Source organism: Helianthus annuus, chromosome 16 (genome assembly GCF_002127325.2).
Source record: "Helianthus annuus cultivar XRQ/B chromosome 16, HanXRQr2.0-SUNRISE, whole genome shotgun sequence".
Lineage (NCBI taxonomy): Eukaryota > Viridiplantae > Streptophyta > Magnoliopsida > Asterales > Asteraceae > Helianthus > Helianthus annuus.
The window spans coordinates 114,783,803-114,801,389 of NC_035448.2; positions in this window are offsets into that span (position 1 = coordinate 114,783,803).

Genomic DNA, 17,587 nt, shown 5'->3' on the forward strand with positions numbered 1-17,587 from the left:
GATTTCGATTGTATATTGTGGAGATAACTGGTCAATTCTACCGTATTTAAGGATTTGTATCATTCGGGTCGTTTTAGATGATCCTGTGTTTATAATTTTTTTTCCATATCTGATTTTTGCAATCTCCTTATTGCCCTTTGGTTCAAGCAAATCCATTCGAAAGGACCCAAACATCAGGTAACCAATATATGTCTAAAGTATCATCAAATAATTGTTTTTTTGGTTCTGTATTTTTGGGACAACTTCAATTCTGTGACCTGGTGTTTCAGACGATTTCTGCTATTAATATTATGTATAGATAGTGTTGTTTATTTGTTTTCCCTTTTATTGCAGCAGTCATACAATACTGGATATTGCATTAAGCAGAAATAATAATAAGTAATGTCTTATACCACGACAATACTGGATATTGCATTATGTAGAATAATAATAAGTAATGTGTTATACCCATGGTTGTAAAAGTCGCTGGGCGCTCCCTAGTCGGTCGACCGGGGAGTTGAGAGTACTCGGCATAGGCGGAGAGTACTCGGGGAGTACTCGGACATGAAATTATAAAGAAATTAGTTTTTCGGAAATTAAATATATGTTTAATAACTTAAATATACTAATATTTATAACAAAATACGAGAAAATGATATTCATTATTTAATATGATAGTCATATAAATTATGTTTTATTATTTTTTAAGTCAAACTCGGCCCGAATTGACCTACTAGATCTGATTTTGGCCTAGTTTGACCGCGTTTGATTGATTCCAAGTAATTAGGCGGAGTTAGAGAAAGTCGCCTCGGCAACCTACCTTGTAGCGACTACTCGGGGAGTACTCGGCCTTGGAAACCTTGTTTTACAACCATGATTATACCACGACGATTGAGGTACAACTTAAGTATTTTAAATATGGTAAATATTATCTATCCAGAATTTAAGTTTTTTAAATATGATAAATAGTCTCATTATTTATAATTTTGACATTTTAGTCAAACTTTTAACGGTTTTGACTAAACTTATAGTAAGGCTTTTTTCTAGGGAAACTTCGGAGTATTTTTGTTCGTTTCAAGTTGCCAATTCTTCGATGTACTACACTAAATATTGTTATGGTAAATTTATAGTTATATTTTTGTTAACTTAATAAAATTTAGGCAAGTTTTTTAAAATTAATTTCTTTCATTTCCATAACTTTTGCTAAATTTTTCTTTTTAAATTTATAAATACGGTCATTATTTACGCATAAAATAACTTTTGTTAAACTTTTGTTGAAGTCAAATTTTGAGATTTCAATTAAATAAGAAATTATTTTCCTACGATATATTTACCGTAATTAAAGCATGTTTCATTAATTTTAGAAATGATTTTAATTTGAATTTTAAATGTACCTGTTGATTTCATTAATTTTTATTTAGATAATTTAAATTAGTTTCCTTAATTTTTATTTAGATAGCTAAATGATTTTCCTATAATATATTAATATATTTACTATGATCGACGAATTTTAATAAATTTTGAAAATAAATAGGAAATTTCAAAGTTTGAATTAGATTAATTTTTACACATGGAATTCGTATACAATTAGAACTCCCTAACAAATTGTAAATCTTTATTTGCAGCAACAACTGCAGTCGGTCAGTCGAAAGATAGGCTCAAAATGCTTGCGGTCCTCAATTTGGTGAGGAGTGCATAAGCCTTGGGTTAAGAGGCATAGCCTAGGTAGGTATTCTTTCATTATATATTTACTTTTGGTTAATCTTTTTCTGCAATAACTGGTCAAGCTAGACTCAAATACTATTTCAACTATGGTGTATACCAGTTAGGAGTTTGTAAGAAATTTTTCAAGCTCGAGTTCGATTCTTCATTATTTTCTAATTACTTTTTGTTATTTATAAAAACTTTTGTTTATTTGCATCAACCTTTCGTGGTCTCATTAAAGACTTACTCGAAAAATTACTCAACAAAAATAAAATCTTTGAACTGAAGTTATAAGTGTCTTGACCCCAACAACAAATGTGTGATAGGAACCGCTGGTAAAGGGGCAGCTGCAACCGGTACCGATTATGGCATCGGTGCAACAGGGTTATGTTGGAACTGTTCTTCAACAACACCATATAAGACCCGTGTAAGTGTTCTGCATTAGGCTTAATTTAAAATATTGATTGAGCGTTTTTTATTTCTTACTTTGTGTAATAAGAGGTTAAAGGGCATTTGTTTGCGTAAGTTTTTAAAATGAATTTCTTTCATTTCCATAACTTTTGCTAAATTTTCTTTTTAAATTTATAAATACGGTCATTATTTATACATAAAATAACTTTTGTTATACTTTTGTTGAAGTCAAATTTTGAGATTTCAATTAAATAAAAAATTATTTTCCTTCGATATATTTACCGTAATTAAAGCATGTTCCATTAATTTTGGAAATGATTTTAATTTGAATTTTAAATGTTCATGTTGATTTCATTAATTTTTATTTAGATAATTTAAGTAACTTTCCTTAATTTTTTTTAGATAGCTAAATGACTTTCCTATAATATATTAATATATTAATATATTTACTATGATCAACGAATTTTAATAAATTTTGAAAATAAATAGGAAATTTCAAAGTTTGAAGTATGGCATCGGTGCAATAGGGTCATGTTGCACTGCTCTTCAACAACACCATATAAGGCCCGTGTAAGCGTTCTGCATTAGGCTTAATTTAAAATATTAATTGAGCGTTTTTGATTTCTTACTTTGTATAATAACAGGTTAAAGGGCATTTGTTTGGATTGTAAATAACTAAACAAAAAAGGGTGATTTTGCGTCCAGTGTAAGTTTGCATGGCATTGTGGGATCAGTTGCATTGCCTGTTTAACCTCCCAATCTTATTTTTAAATTGACCACCCTCCCGGAGAATGAGAAACCAACTTAAATCACAACTGTCATAGATTTATAAGATGTGAGGCAAGGTTACTTATTTATAACCATGTAATGTTGCATTTATTCTCACGGTTGCATTTTATTTTTTATGTTTTTAATTTTTTATTTGTTAAACGGGTTGTCAGGTTGCCATAGACCACTTTAAGTAACTTCATGGCAACATTTTTATCTCTTAAACAGATTGTCGGGTTGGTGAAAGGTCTACTAATCTAAAACTTTATATTCTTCATTTGATTTTTTTTTTCTTATTAATTTATTGAATCTAAAACGGGGTGTTGTATTTTCCAGTCGAGCATCTAATTTCGAACTGTTAAAGTTGATAACAAGGGTAAAGTTATCTAATTTGCTAAAAAAACCAAAAGGTGAAAAGTTTCATGCTATGGTGAGTATACATCACGTAAATAATTAACACTTATGATTTTAAAGTCATTTTCTTGACCTTTTGTTCTGTTTTTGCATATGGTTGATACAACTTTACTTGGCTTATCACAAAAAGAGGCTAAGCATTACCATAGATTGCATCAACGGGTATATATGTGTTTTAAGAAAGATGTTTTGTTAAAGCTACTAAGCTGCTTTGGAATCACAAATTTTATCTTTTTTTTATTGATAATAAAAGGTATTACTTTTGTGACACTTACCATTCAACGTAATTTATCAAATGTAAGACTTCTTATGTTTTGTGCATGTGGCCACCCGATCATTTTGTAATTTTAATTTGGTACTTACACTGTTCACCTCAAATTTCCAAAAACAGGTTAGGTGGTTTGGGCAAAGGGTTAAAATGGTATTTTCAGGGGACAAGCCATTTGATGTTCAATTCCTTGGGCTCTTCACTATGAATGTGTTCTCCCTGTTGTAGCTAGGTAACATATATGCATCCATCTTCGTCTTTCTTATCATTATATAAGCTTTGTTTGGTTGTGGTAGGAGTTTGTGTTTGTGTTTGTGATGTTATAGGATTAGGAGTTGTAGCTTTCTCAATTGTTCGTTGTCTTTTTGTTTTGTTCATTGTTTTCCATCCATTATTAGTCAGTACTTTTGTTCGTGACCAAGGTTTATACTTTCTTGAATGGCTTATTTGAATTTATTTAATGTTTAGTGTTTTCATTGTCATACTACCTCTTTGATTACAAAGACGGTTGATAACCAAGAGGGTATGCTCTTTTCATGTGTAAGATCCATCAACGACTCTCAATAAACGTTTATATTTACATTGAATTCACAGTTAATTATATTTATTCCCATTGCATTCTAAATAAACGTTTTAACTTTTATATCTTTATCTTAATTTTGTCTATACTGTACTGAACTAATTTAAGACTATATATATTTCTAATTGTTTGTTCTTAACTCCTTTGTTTGTTATAGTGTGTGCCAGCATGTGAAATTTTATTCATTAAATAGGAGTTATTATTTAGATTATTTGTTCTTAAAGTAATGTTTGCATTCACACCTAATTTAGCATCACTGTATATGCTATTTGTTTTCATTGTATATGTTATGTGTTGTTTAATATGTTTGACATCCAGAAATGAATTTTCATGACTTACATCGTGCTTCTTAAGATTCTCCTTGAGTAGTTGTTGATGCTTCTTATACTTTTGATACATAGAAGAAGCTATTTATCATGAATTATTTGTGGTTTCATCAATGTATTTACTTGCAATTTGCTATTTATAAGTTCAAGTAGATAAGGAAAAGACACCAATTCAAGAATCTGAAGTTGGATATCCATAACAAGTATTTAGATACTTATAATTATATTTTTTCATTATCCAAGAAATTTTACAGATTTGTAAATTATGTTAAGAATGTTGTTATATTTCACGACGTATTATTTATTCCACCCCGTGAAGTTCGCGGGGTTTTAGCACTATTTTGGTTATAAACAACTTGGGCGTGTTGATGGTAAACCTGAGAGTTCCATAATGATTTCGTTCGGATAATTTCTTTATGATCATCATATACGTATAATATTCTTTGTCAATACCTCTACATATTATTTAGTCAAACCCGCGAAGTTTTATAGTACGATGCTTCGTTTTATTTAATCTTTAACTTCATATTTTCATAATAAGTTTACGCGTAACAAATATATCATTTTTCAACACCGCGAAATTCGCGGGTATTAGCACTATTTTAATATATATTTGTTATGATAATATAATAAAATGACTATTCATTTCATTTGTAATTTTAATATATAAAATATATAGTAATAGTAATGTAATTTCAATATATAATAATAGTAATATATAGTTCAATATCCTATTATAGTTTGTTCTTTATTTATGATTAATTAATAATAAGGAAATGAGTTTTTATTTTGGAACGTTGATATAGAATATAATGCTACTGCAAGTGAGGTGGCGGTAGAGTGGTAAGAGAGATACATGATGAGCGGATTTTACTTTACTGCATTGTCGTGTCTTCGGGTGAGTGCTTACGGGCTTTGGACCCAGGTGGAGGTTTTGCCCGGTTCAGAGACTAGTGTATATCGATTCAGTAAATTCGCCTATTGTCCATTTGAAGGATTCGTTCGCCATTAAAAAAAAGGAATGCAACGCTACTATAACTTTATTAACACTTATCTTTAAGTAAGTGACGTGATGGGAGTCTACGGATTTTTCAATGTATTTTTTAGTACCTTTTTACTCTTTTATCAAGCTTTAAATTTAGAGTAAATTGTCATTTTATTCCCTGAGGTTTGACCAAAATTGTCACTTCCAAATAGTTTTTTTTTGTTGCCATTTTAGTTCAAATAGTTTTTTTCCTGTCATTTTAGTCCCTTAACTATTGTCATTTTTTGTTATTTTCATCCAACCCACTAACTCCATTCAAAAAATTTATTTAACTTAGGTGAACTTTGGTCAAACCACATTTTTCTTTCTCTTTTTGCAGGTGAGATGGTAATGGAATGGCGGTGTGCTAGTTTATAATGAAGATGGTGGCGATGGTTGCTGGTTTACGATAATGGCGGTGATGTTGGTGTTGGTGTTGATTGATGACGTCGGTGGCGGAAAAGTGGCCGGTGGTGGTGGAAATGATGGGTGGTGATGGTGGTGGGGTGGGTGGGTGGGTGGGTTGTGACGGTGCAGGCAGGTGGTGGCGATAATAGAAGATTGTGATGGGGTGGGTGGTGGAGATGGTGGTGGTGGTGGTAGACGTAAATGGCAAAAAATAACAAAAGTCAGGGACTAAAATGGCAGAAAAAACTATTTAGATTAAAATGGCAAGAAAAAAACTATGTGGACTAAAGTGGCAAATATAAAAAAGTTGGAAATCAAAAAGTAATACATACACAATTAAAAAGTCATTAATACACACCCAATTAAAAAGTTACAAAAGATTGGAAATAAAAAAGTAATACATAAAATATTTGTCTTCACCAAGTGATGTAAGAGTTTAGCCAAGCATGGCCTTTGTTTGGCAAAGACTCTTATGATCGATCTTGGATCCCGAGACTACTACACACACTCTAAATGATGGAAGATGGATGATGGTGTTGTAGTGGTGGTGGAGTGGTCGCAAGTGAGAGAGAAGTGATTTTCCGAGGGATGAGTTGAAATGAAATCAAGCACCCCTATTTATAGCTGAAAACAGACTGTTAACACGGCCCCGCGCCTACCTGACACGGCCCCGTGTTGGTCATTCTCTCTCTTCTTCATTAACTGCGGTGTCAGGTCTTGTACTAACACGACCCCGTGTGTCAACGGCACGACCCCGTGCCCATTGTACTTGCTTGTACTTGTTGTACTATCCAATATTCTACAAATCTGAGAGTTGACCACGGCTCCGTGCTGAGTTGACACGGCCCCGTGTTGGTTTGTCTTTTCCTGTTGTCTTTTTTCTACAGGGAATCTGAAGATGGGCACAACCCCGTGTTGGACTAGCATAGCCCCGTGCTGAACTGACACAACCCCGTGTTGAACTGGCACAGCCCCGTGTCAGCCTTCTGACTTGTTGTTTTTGGTCTTGGGGAGAAACTTGGAGGATCGGTATGAAGTGCCAACTTCTTTTCTTTTGTATTTATGTTGGTTTTGCCGTTATTTTGCTTCTTTTGTGCGTTAAGCTCGTTTGACCCTGTAAATTAAAAAGAAACAAAGAAACATGTTTTTCCAACATTGGTACCGAAAAAGTGTTGATTTTACGCCGTATTTGACATAATTTATATCTTGTATTTTACACATATCACTCCTTGAATCTTTCCCATGTCTCGTACAATGATTCCCCGTCTTCTTAAGAGTAGGTGTTAATTTCGATCATGAGTTTGGCGGTTTTAGCGGGAGAGAAATATTTGTAGAGAAACTTTTAGGCAAGTTCATCACAAGTGTGCACGAACCCACTTGGGAGGGTGTTTAGCCAAGCTTTCGCTCGGTCTTTGAGGGAAAAAGGGAACATACAGAGCCGAATAGTATCGTTGGAGGCTCTGTTGATCCGAAAGGTGTCACATATGTCACACCCTGACTTTTGCGGAAGCGTGGATTTAATGGTGTGACTTCTTAATACCATAGCAACAATCATAACAATGCTATATGATAAAAACACAAGATGTTCATCCATTCATTAAGTTTAAAAATACCACAACATCATTGTTTGAAAATGTTGACACTTAAAATAAGTTACAAACCATACTTGACCACAGCGTGTTCATGGGACACAACAAAAGACTTTAAATAAACGAGGTTTAAAGACGTGTAACCCGTCCAGGTAAGGGTTACACCTCCTAAACCTACCACCCTAGATGACATCTTTATTCAACGCAGCCTGACACATGCATACTCCACCAGATCCACTAATTCCCTGGAATACATGTAGTTTGAAAAATCAACAAAAAGTTGAGCGAGTTCATGTGTATATGAGTATGTATAAACCTTTGTAAACAATGTATGTATGTATGTCCTGGTATGATTGCAAACAAGGAAAAGATCACCAATGGTTTGCAAGGCCACTGATATGTGTGACGGTATAGGAAGACTCAAACCTAGCAAAGTTGTACCGGGCTCCCGGCTGGAAGCCATAGTTCACCACTATAGGCCGCCCTGGCCTCATGGGTGTGGGCTCGCTACACCTAAATAGATCTATCACTCATGCCCCTCGGTCCTGATACGAGGATTAATGGTCCCAAGTATCCGCCTACCCTATCACATGATCTATGGTTCTTTCCTAGGCTAATCATACCAATAGTATTGTAAGTATCCCTTTGTAACATGTATTTCACCCCCGAAGCAAATAAACAAAACAGTTTAAAGAAAAGGGGGACATGAACTCACAGTATTGCGTCTTCAGTATGTGTAACCCAAGTCTCCTCCGCAAACACGACTACCTACAGTGTACTAACGTCTATTAGACGAACGGGCCGTGCCTTTGCTTAGTATGAAGGTTTTTGAGTTACGTTACTTGTGTTCCCAAAATTATTCCAAGTTATAATTATTAGTTAAAATAATTATTTTAACTTTAAATTATAGTTAATGTTTGGAATAATTGTTAAACAATATTTCGTGTTCATACTTTTCAAGTATTTTAACTTCCGTATTCCTTCCCAAGGATGGGGTATTTATACATGAATATTTGTAGTTTCGAAAAATATATTTTAAGTCCCACTTAGGAAAATATATTTAACTTATTTTTCCAAAAGTAATGTATTTCCAAATATATGTATTTTTCTTAAAAATAATATATTTTCACTTCTTTAGTTTCCAAAATAATATTTTACCCAAAATATGTGTGTAAGAGTATCTTCCGGAATAATTCATAAGTTACGTTTTCTTGTTCGGTTTCACAATCTTGTGTGTGTAACTTAAATATTTATTCCGTGATGTTTTCGGTATTATTTTGGAGTTGTAAATGTCAAGGTATTTTGTTAAGTTATATTATTTTACCCTAAAATAATATAACTAGTTCACACAATATACAAATATTCACACAAGTGTCTTAGTATGAAATATATATTCTAAATGTATATTTACCCATTTTTATTTACAAAAACCAACCTCCGATACTTTGTATTTTTGTAACAAAACCTATGGCGAAGTTTATTTTGAAAAACAAAGTTGAAAACACACTCGTAACACTTGTTTAGAAAATATTTTCTAAGTGTTGGAATTTTAAAAATTTCACCAGAGTTTCCTTTGTAAATGGAGGTGTCCATGCTTATTAGCATATCATTTTCTTTTCGAAATCATTCAACCAATCAACAACAAGTTACTAAACGACATTACACTAGTCAAGTGCAAAAACAATGCACTTTACCTAACAACATGAACTTGGTTTTTCATAAAAATGCGTAGTAACTTAGTGGGGTGTTTAGTGGGTTTGGTTACCCTCCAAAGTGTGTTTACTTTTGTTAAAATCTAATTCTCTGGATTTTTAGATGTTCACAACTTGTGAACGTATTTTACAAAAATATTTATTTACCACATTTTCATGTTTCACTTGCATCCTTATACTCCTTTTAATTCCAAAAATAATGTATATGCAAGAAAAGTTATGATCCTTCAAAACCCGTCTTTTAACTTGGTTTGTTTAGGAAATCATCCTCAATTCTTGGATTTACAAGATTACTAGTTTACTTGGTTTATTATTTTTCAAGAAAAATCATCCTACTTTCAAGTTCATGTCTTCACTAGTGGATGATTATTTCATGTACACATAATCATCCCTAACTTGTTAAGCCATGTTTTTAATCATAACTTAACAAGCCTCATATGATGACTAACCATCATATTACTAGTAACCATCAAGAAATCATCAACACATTCAAACAACATCATACTACCATTATTTCATCTAGGTTCTTCATCTTTAAGCTTATGTTACAAGACTTATGTTTATGATCTTTTAGTGTTCGTGAGATTTCATCATAATATAACTATTAACCACCATAAACATGAAGTAAATGAGGATCAAAGAAGCTTACTACTAGCTTTTAAGCTAGGGAAGAAACACTAGAGAAAATGAGTGGATAAAAGCTCACGAGAGAGGTCCTTGATGATCCGTGAGTTCCACACTTCGTGATTCACCTTGATGCACCTTGTGGTAAGCTTGGAATTGATGAACAAGAATTGAAAGTGGTGAGTGTATATAGGGGGTGTTTCGGCCGAGCTTCAATGGAGGAGAGGGAGAGAGAGTGAGCTTGGTGATTAGTGAAGATGATATGTGTTTTATAATCCCCATGATCTGTTGTCCAATGGGTAAGATGTCAACTAAAGTACACACATAATCAACCAAATCCCAATAAGAGATTTAGTTGATTTTAAGAAGATTTGAATCAAATCTTGTGAAGGTGGGGTCCCTTGGGGACGGTCACACAAGGGGGGGGGGTAAGATGAAAATTAAATGGTAAAGTTAAGTAGTAGGGTGTTAAGTGTAAGTGTCTTGTGTTTAAGTGTGTACCATGTCTTATGTAGTGTGTTCAAGTGTTCGGGAACCAAGACTAGCTTAGAAAAATAAAACAATGTTTTTAACAATATTTTTGTGTTCCGGGTAATGTTCGGTTGTTCGGTTTGATACCGTTCCGTTAAAGTGCTAAGTTGTATCGTAAAGTGTACTTTATGTAACTTTTAGTGACCCTTTTAATTCCCGACACTTAGGAAAGCATACAGGACTATTTTGCCATATTTTTGCAAGTGACTAGCATGTTTAAATGCTGAATTTTGTTAATAGATGTAGAATTTTGCATTTTAAGTGGGTTTTAGGCACTTTCCGGCACCTAAACTATCACCTAGTGACGTAGTTTTATGACCCTTACTTCCCTACACTCCATACTAGTGTAGTACCTTGTCTCTGGCTCATACTGGGCCTCAATATATTGTCTGTCTATGTGCTGGCATTGTCAGCATGTTTCTGAGTTATCCGCTCACTGTGCTAACTGTGCTTTGTGCATCAAGTTTGTCACTAAAGGTTGTGTGTAATAAATGGAGTGATAGTATGAAATGTGATGCATATGTATGTATGTAACAGAAATCAGAAAGCAGTTTAATCATCAGTTGAAATCAAGCACAGACATTAAGCACAAATTTAATATTAATTAATTGTACGGATACATGTAATTGTGAGGGTTGTCACAACATATTTGCAAAAAGTTGGTAATATGTAAATGGGGATCTTCATCGGATAGGCCGTGAAAAGTGGCGAAATTTTGGAGCATTCGGATTAAGTGTGGTCTAAGCTCAAAGTTATTAGCATCGACATTAGGAGGATTGGGGCTTTTGGGTCGAGGCTTTCTGTCGGTTTTTGTCTTGAAGACTTTTTCTCAAAAAGCGCTCGGGTTCGTCAAGCGGTACTTTTATGTCTTTTTCGGAGGTGGAGGTCATGCACCAAACTGTATCTCCTGCGAATTATATAGAATTATGTGATTTTCTACGAACAAAAACAAAAAGAATGCATGATCAGAAGAATAGCACAACCCCGTGCTGGTGTTGGCATGACCTGTGCTGTCCAAAAAAAGTTTATGTTTTCAAGTTCCCAGATACTAGAAGTTTGACACGGCCCCGTACTTCTGTAACACGGCCCCGTGTCTCGGTTCCAATAATAAGAAAACAGCTCTTCTCAGATACTGTAGTTTTGACACGGCCCGTGTTGATTAAACACGACCACGTGTTATTCCTGCAGAAAGTAGAAAATTGGGGAAAAGAAGAAAAACTCAAAAAGAAAAGATAAAAATTGATTAGGTCGTTAATTGTAAGCTTCCTTAAAATCCTTGTGTCTCCGGCAACAGCGCCAAAAACTTGACGTGTGAGGGTGTGAGTGTAATTTTTAGATATATTTTAAGCTCTTTTTACTCGCGCATCAAGTTTTAAATTTATAAAACACGATATAACACTATCACTCTACACACGTTAGGGCAGGTGCACCCATCGCGGACGTAGTATAGTGATGGCAAGATATCGAGGTCGTCCAAGGACACAAGAGCTTTTAGTACCGGCTTATCGTTAACGTCTAATCTAACCAAATTTTGATAAAAAGTTTTGAAAGTTATAAAAAGATAAACTAGAAAAATAAAAATAGAAATATAAGGAAAAACAAATAAACAAGAAGGAATCACTTGGTTCCAACTCCTCTTTTATGTATCCTTTGATGATTTACGCACATTAGGCATTTAAGAGATTATCTTTAAGTTATAGTAGTAGGCCCCCTTCCAGGTAGTGTTACCCTCAACTTATTGGTTTGAGTCAGCAGAGATACAGTCCCGCAAGGTCGGATTATTGAAAGATAATTAAGTAAGTTATTAATGCGAAAAGTGGTAGGCCCCTTTCCAGGCAGCGTTACCCTCAACCAATTGGTTTGAGTCAGCAAGGATACAGTCCCGCAAGGTTGGTTTAAAGTTTTAATAGTAGTTTATAAATAAGGGATTCAAGCGGTTCTTACTTCTCCCGAGGCAGATTGTACCGCCCACTCGTGAAGTCTTACTAGGCTTGAACCAGGTTCTCGCTGGATCTATACACTGAACGAGACATAAAATTACCTAACCACCCTTCTAACCCCCTTCTAGACAGTTAACGTGCTTTATATAGTCCGTAAAGACACGAATGAGTGATTCAACAAAACATGAAGAATGGTTAAAAAGATTCGCCTTCAATATAGAAAACTAGTTATTAAATTCATTAATACATACCCAAATGAAAAGGAGCCAAAGGTTGGAAATAAAAAAGTAATACATAAAATATTTGTCTTCACCAAGTGATGTAAGTGTTTAGCCAAGCATGGCCTTTGTTTGACAAGAACTCTTACGATCGATCTTGGATCCTGAGACTACTACACACTCTAAATGATGGAAGATGGATGATGGTGATGGGTGTTGGTGTTGTAGTGGTGGCAAGTGTGAGAGAAGTGGTTTGCCAAGGGATGGATTGGTGTAGGATCGTTTTCAGACCCGAACGAGTCGATCAGAAGAGTAATTCACCAATTCAAGAGGCGGAAACTAATGAATCAGTGTTATTTCAGTCGTATTTACTTTAAACTGTTGATTTTATTGATATACAGTCCTTTTACAAGCACGACAACACTTCGGCAGCACTTCGTGGCAAACCGGAAGACCATCCCCATGATTTCGCTCCAAACAGCCCTATTTATAGGCAGCCTTATTCCGCTTGAACATGACATGTTCAGTTCAAGAGGAATCACTACAAGACAACTCAAGCGAAAACATGACTAAACTCTCGACGGAATCAGAATATTATGGGATTTCGCTTGAAATGACAAGTGGTTATTTCAAGCGGAATCACCTTCAAATACCAATTTCTTGGATTCCAAGCCCTGAACCAGCTATCTCTATACAAGACTCGATACAAGACGAAGTCGACAGACAGATGCACCAACAAACTCCCCCTCGGATGTTGACGGAGTCTTCAGTGTCGAGTCTTCTGTTGTCAAACCTTCAGTCTTTATCAGTCTTTGTGCTTCTCTCCGAAGTATTCTCCATTGTAAGCATCCTTACTCAATCTCTATCATCAACAAACTCCTCTCCCTCGAATCTTTAAACTTCATTATCATCAGCAATCTCAGGATCAGAACTTGGCACTTTGTCCTTCAGACTCCCCCTCTCAGTCTGCTGGGATCGTAGTCTGGAAATCACAGGTTCAAAATCATTGCCTAGCTCTTATCTTACAAATCTCTACCCAACACATAAGTTTCTTCAAAGATTAAATCTTTTAAAAATTTAGAAACCAATTTCAAGAAGTATATAAAAATGATTTATTCTTTGAAAACCATTTGAAACATACAATCATTTTCACACACTCTTTAACCAACCCTGTTCTTCATGTCTAGCACTTGGAATTTCGAAAATCAGCTTTTCAACATCAGTTGTCTAAAATCTTTTTGGATTTTTCAAAAATTTATGCTAAAACACACTAAAATCTTTTTGGATTTTTGAAGGAACATAAATGCAATAAAGAAATATTTACAAACAATATTTTTGTGAGTTCGTGCAAGAGGATCATATCAGTTTTTGAGACTATTCCACCAACACCGTTAAGCTTCATTTCATTTTAAGTTCTAAACAATTCACCTAGATTTCCAGTATATTTGTCCACTTAAATTTTCACACAAATTTCAACTGTTCCGAGATACTAGATTAATGTCTTAAGAACTTAAACTTATTCGCGTGTCCCACCACTTGAATATACTCCCGTATCCAGATCCCAATATTCAGTCTTACAGGTGAGTATACCACAGATGATATCTGTAAAGGTGTTAGATGTGAAACCGTGAGAGCTCAGGTCAGAACTTCCGTTCAGCAGAGAGATGACGGCTCGACTTTAGGTGTGTCCCCTTTAGAGGATCTTTTCTTCAACAGCAATGATTATCAATTTTATTGTTTCATCATTTTTGCTGAGGGCTGTGCTATGTTTCAAGCATTTGCAGAAAGTATTATACGGGGACTAGGTCAGAATTTCCATTCAGCAGAAGTCCCAGGATAATACCCCAGATATCACTGAGTATAAAGACCTAGTATTTCAGAAAGAGGGACCTTTCAAACAAGATTTTGGGGGTTACCCATATATCCAAGAAATGTTCCCCATGATATAAGCAAGTTTGATTTTAGGTTTATATCTCGTCACAATCTACTAAATGTGTAAAAACCTACTGACACATCCGCAGTGAGATTGTTTATCACATTTTTATCTTTCCATTTCTTTAGCATGTTGTGATAGTCCACTGATGTACTATCATTTCCTCTTTTATGCAACAAAAACTCATTTTTGAATTTTATAATGTTTTTGGTTTTTTCAAATTTTCTAATGTTTTTGGATTTTCTGAAATTTTTAAATTTTACTCCACCTAAAATTCAAACACATTTAAAGGAAATTTGAAAATAAACTATACAGGAACATGACAACTGATCTGAATCGCTTCAAATCTCCATCCTCTTGGCATAAACAATCAGAACTCCCCCTCACAACAAACTATTTTCCCATTATGATTTCAAAACACTTAAGTTTGTTTTAATTAAAATGGTTTTTCCGAAAAATAAGTTTTGTTGATTTTACCACTTGTAGTAAATGGGGATCAAATCATCACATTGTTTTACCAATCTTTTGAATGATAGCTAAATCAAGTTCAACTTAATGACCTTGATTAACTTTTTGTAAGATCAAAAATCAAACACCTGCAACAATGCTTTTCAACCAAATACCACTTGTTGGTTGAATTCTCAAGATGCCGATTCCTACTCCACACTTACCAACCTGGGAGTTTCGGCAATTCACACTTCTCAAATTTAAATTTTCAAACATATTTTCAAAAATGATGCCGATTCATGCTCCACGATTATCAACTTGGGAGGCAAGTCAGGTTTCTATTCAACGAAGAATATATCCACCCAAGCCTGACCAGCCTTGGGTGTAACCTTTTTAGTCTCATTTGGAGTTCCATCTTTCCTTTTTGATTGATAAAACTCTTTTACCCCTTTAGCCTTTCCCTCAATCATTTTTCCAAAAATATTTTTCACTGCTGGGTTAAAGGCTTTTTCAATATCCAAATCTTTCTTTTTAGAAAAGAATTGGTTTGAAATTTCAACTTTTCCAATTTTAGATTTCAAATTTTTAGCACTTAGTGGTGGAAAATTCACATCATCCACTTGAGGAACTTTCTTCTCATCTTTCACAACAACCTGCGGCTCCTCTGATTTTATGGAATCAGATTCATCACCTGAACTGTCTCTTGACTTCTTAACAACCCATTTTTGGTTATTAAGTGTTTCTTTCTTTTTGAAAACCTTTTTCGAACACTCACCAACTTCATAAATTGAATTTTCAAAAACTTTAAGTTTGTTTGTTGGTGGTTCGACTTTTTCAACAACCTTTTCCTTAAGTTTCTCAGAAACTTCCTGTTTTGGTTTGAATATCTTCGGACAATTTTTAGCAATATGACCAGCAGTTTTGCACTGAAAACAGGTTCTTGTTTCTGTCTTTTTCTGAACAACTTTCTTCTTCAATTCTTCTTGCTTTTTGGCAAGGAATTCTTGATTTGTCTGCTTCCTGAAAACTTGTTCTTTCTCAGCCTCTAGAGATTTTCCTGAAACAAACATAGTTTTTGGTTTATAAACTTTTTCATTTTTATGATTTTTCGATTGATTAAATCCAAGACCTTTCTTTTTGAAATTACCATTATGGTTTGGTTTCTTTTGGAAACTATAACCACAATTGTAACCCATTTTCTTGTTGATTCTTTGTTGATCTCTTGAAGTGTATTGTTTAGGTTTTCCTGAAAGATTTAAATCTTTTATTTCAGAAATATTAATAGCGCTATCAACTAAATACCTCGTTGCTTCTTCAGCAACACGGTAGATGTATGGGGTCTTACATGATTTATACTGTGTTCAATAACCAACATCCCAAATAACAGTTTACCCAGTATTCCCTTCAGAAACGTTTACCAGATGTCCCAAACCACCGGGACGCATGCTTAGAAAAGTGCAGTGAACTCACCTTTGATTTGCTCGGTAAGACTAGTTACGGGTTCAAGTTGTTCAAATCAATCCTAACATGGTTATCAATAAAGATCAGACTCATGCACCAAAATTCTCTTATTCTCGCAAGTTGCAAACACAGATTGATCACTTCGTGGCACATATAGCATAACAGTTCACGCAAGTTCATATCATAGGTCGACCATATGCAGTTTATGTATGCGATCCAAACCAATACGATACATTTTTCTTTTCATAAGATCATCAACACATAACAAACATAGCATGTAAGCCTACTTGGACCCGGTTGGGTTTGGGCCCAACAAGAAATTATGAGTTGCTGTGCGGGCCGGCGCACATCAAGACGGTGCGGCCCAGCTGTGACCAGCCCGTCACTTCGCTGCTGGCCACCCTAAGGCTGACCCAGCTCACTTGTTTCGCTCGGCTGCGGCCCAGATGTCATGGGGTGGGCCTGCAGTTTGGGTTTGGCCTGATTCATAAGTAAGACCCACATATATTTAGCAACTAACCCAAACAGTATGATTATGCAATTTAAACTCGGCCAAGGGTAAAGTTCGGACAAGGGCTTCTCCTTCAAAAGTCGGACATGGGGGGTGGGGGTTAAAACTCGGACCCAAGTCCACCCACTAAAGAAATTCGGACCATCATGAACAAGCAAAGCTCGGACCGCATTCATATGATAAAGTCAGACCATCTAACACAAGTTTAAAAGTCGGACAGCCCTTGAAATCTTGTAAAAGTCGGACTCATGTGCATATGTTACAAAAGCTCGGACATGATACATTATATCACAAAGGTCGGACATGCTTTCCATCATCCACAATTACAATCAGAAACCCTATGCATAACAATTCATCAACATGTGCGACCCACTCATATGCAAACAATCAACATACATCATCAAGTCACTATTGCATGTGAGGTAACAGCTAGGGTTTGTTGGCCATTAGCTTGAGTGGTCAAATCAAATAAGAGGTCCAATTACATTTTATCACCTACAATTGTGGTGCAACTGAATATATATATACATATGGCACAATGGCCGACCACCCAAATAAATTCCTATTCAATTGGCTGCACTTTCTGTACAAATCTCATGCATTCCCAAAACAATAGGCAATAATTAGATTCTACCAAGTCACAGAGCATTCACAAATCGTAATCTAATCAACACTATGTAATCGAGGTCATCACGTTATGTCTTTTTAATATATTCACATACACTTTTGTTAATCCAAA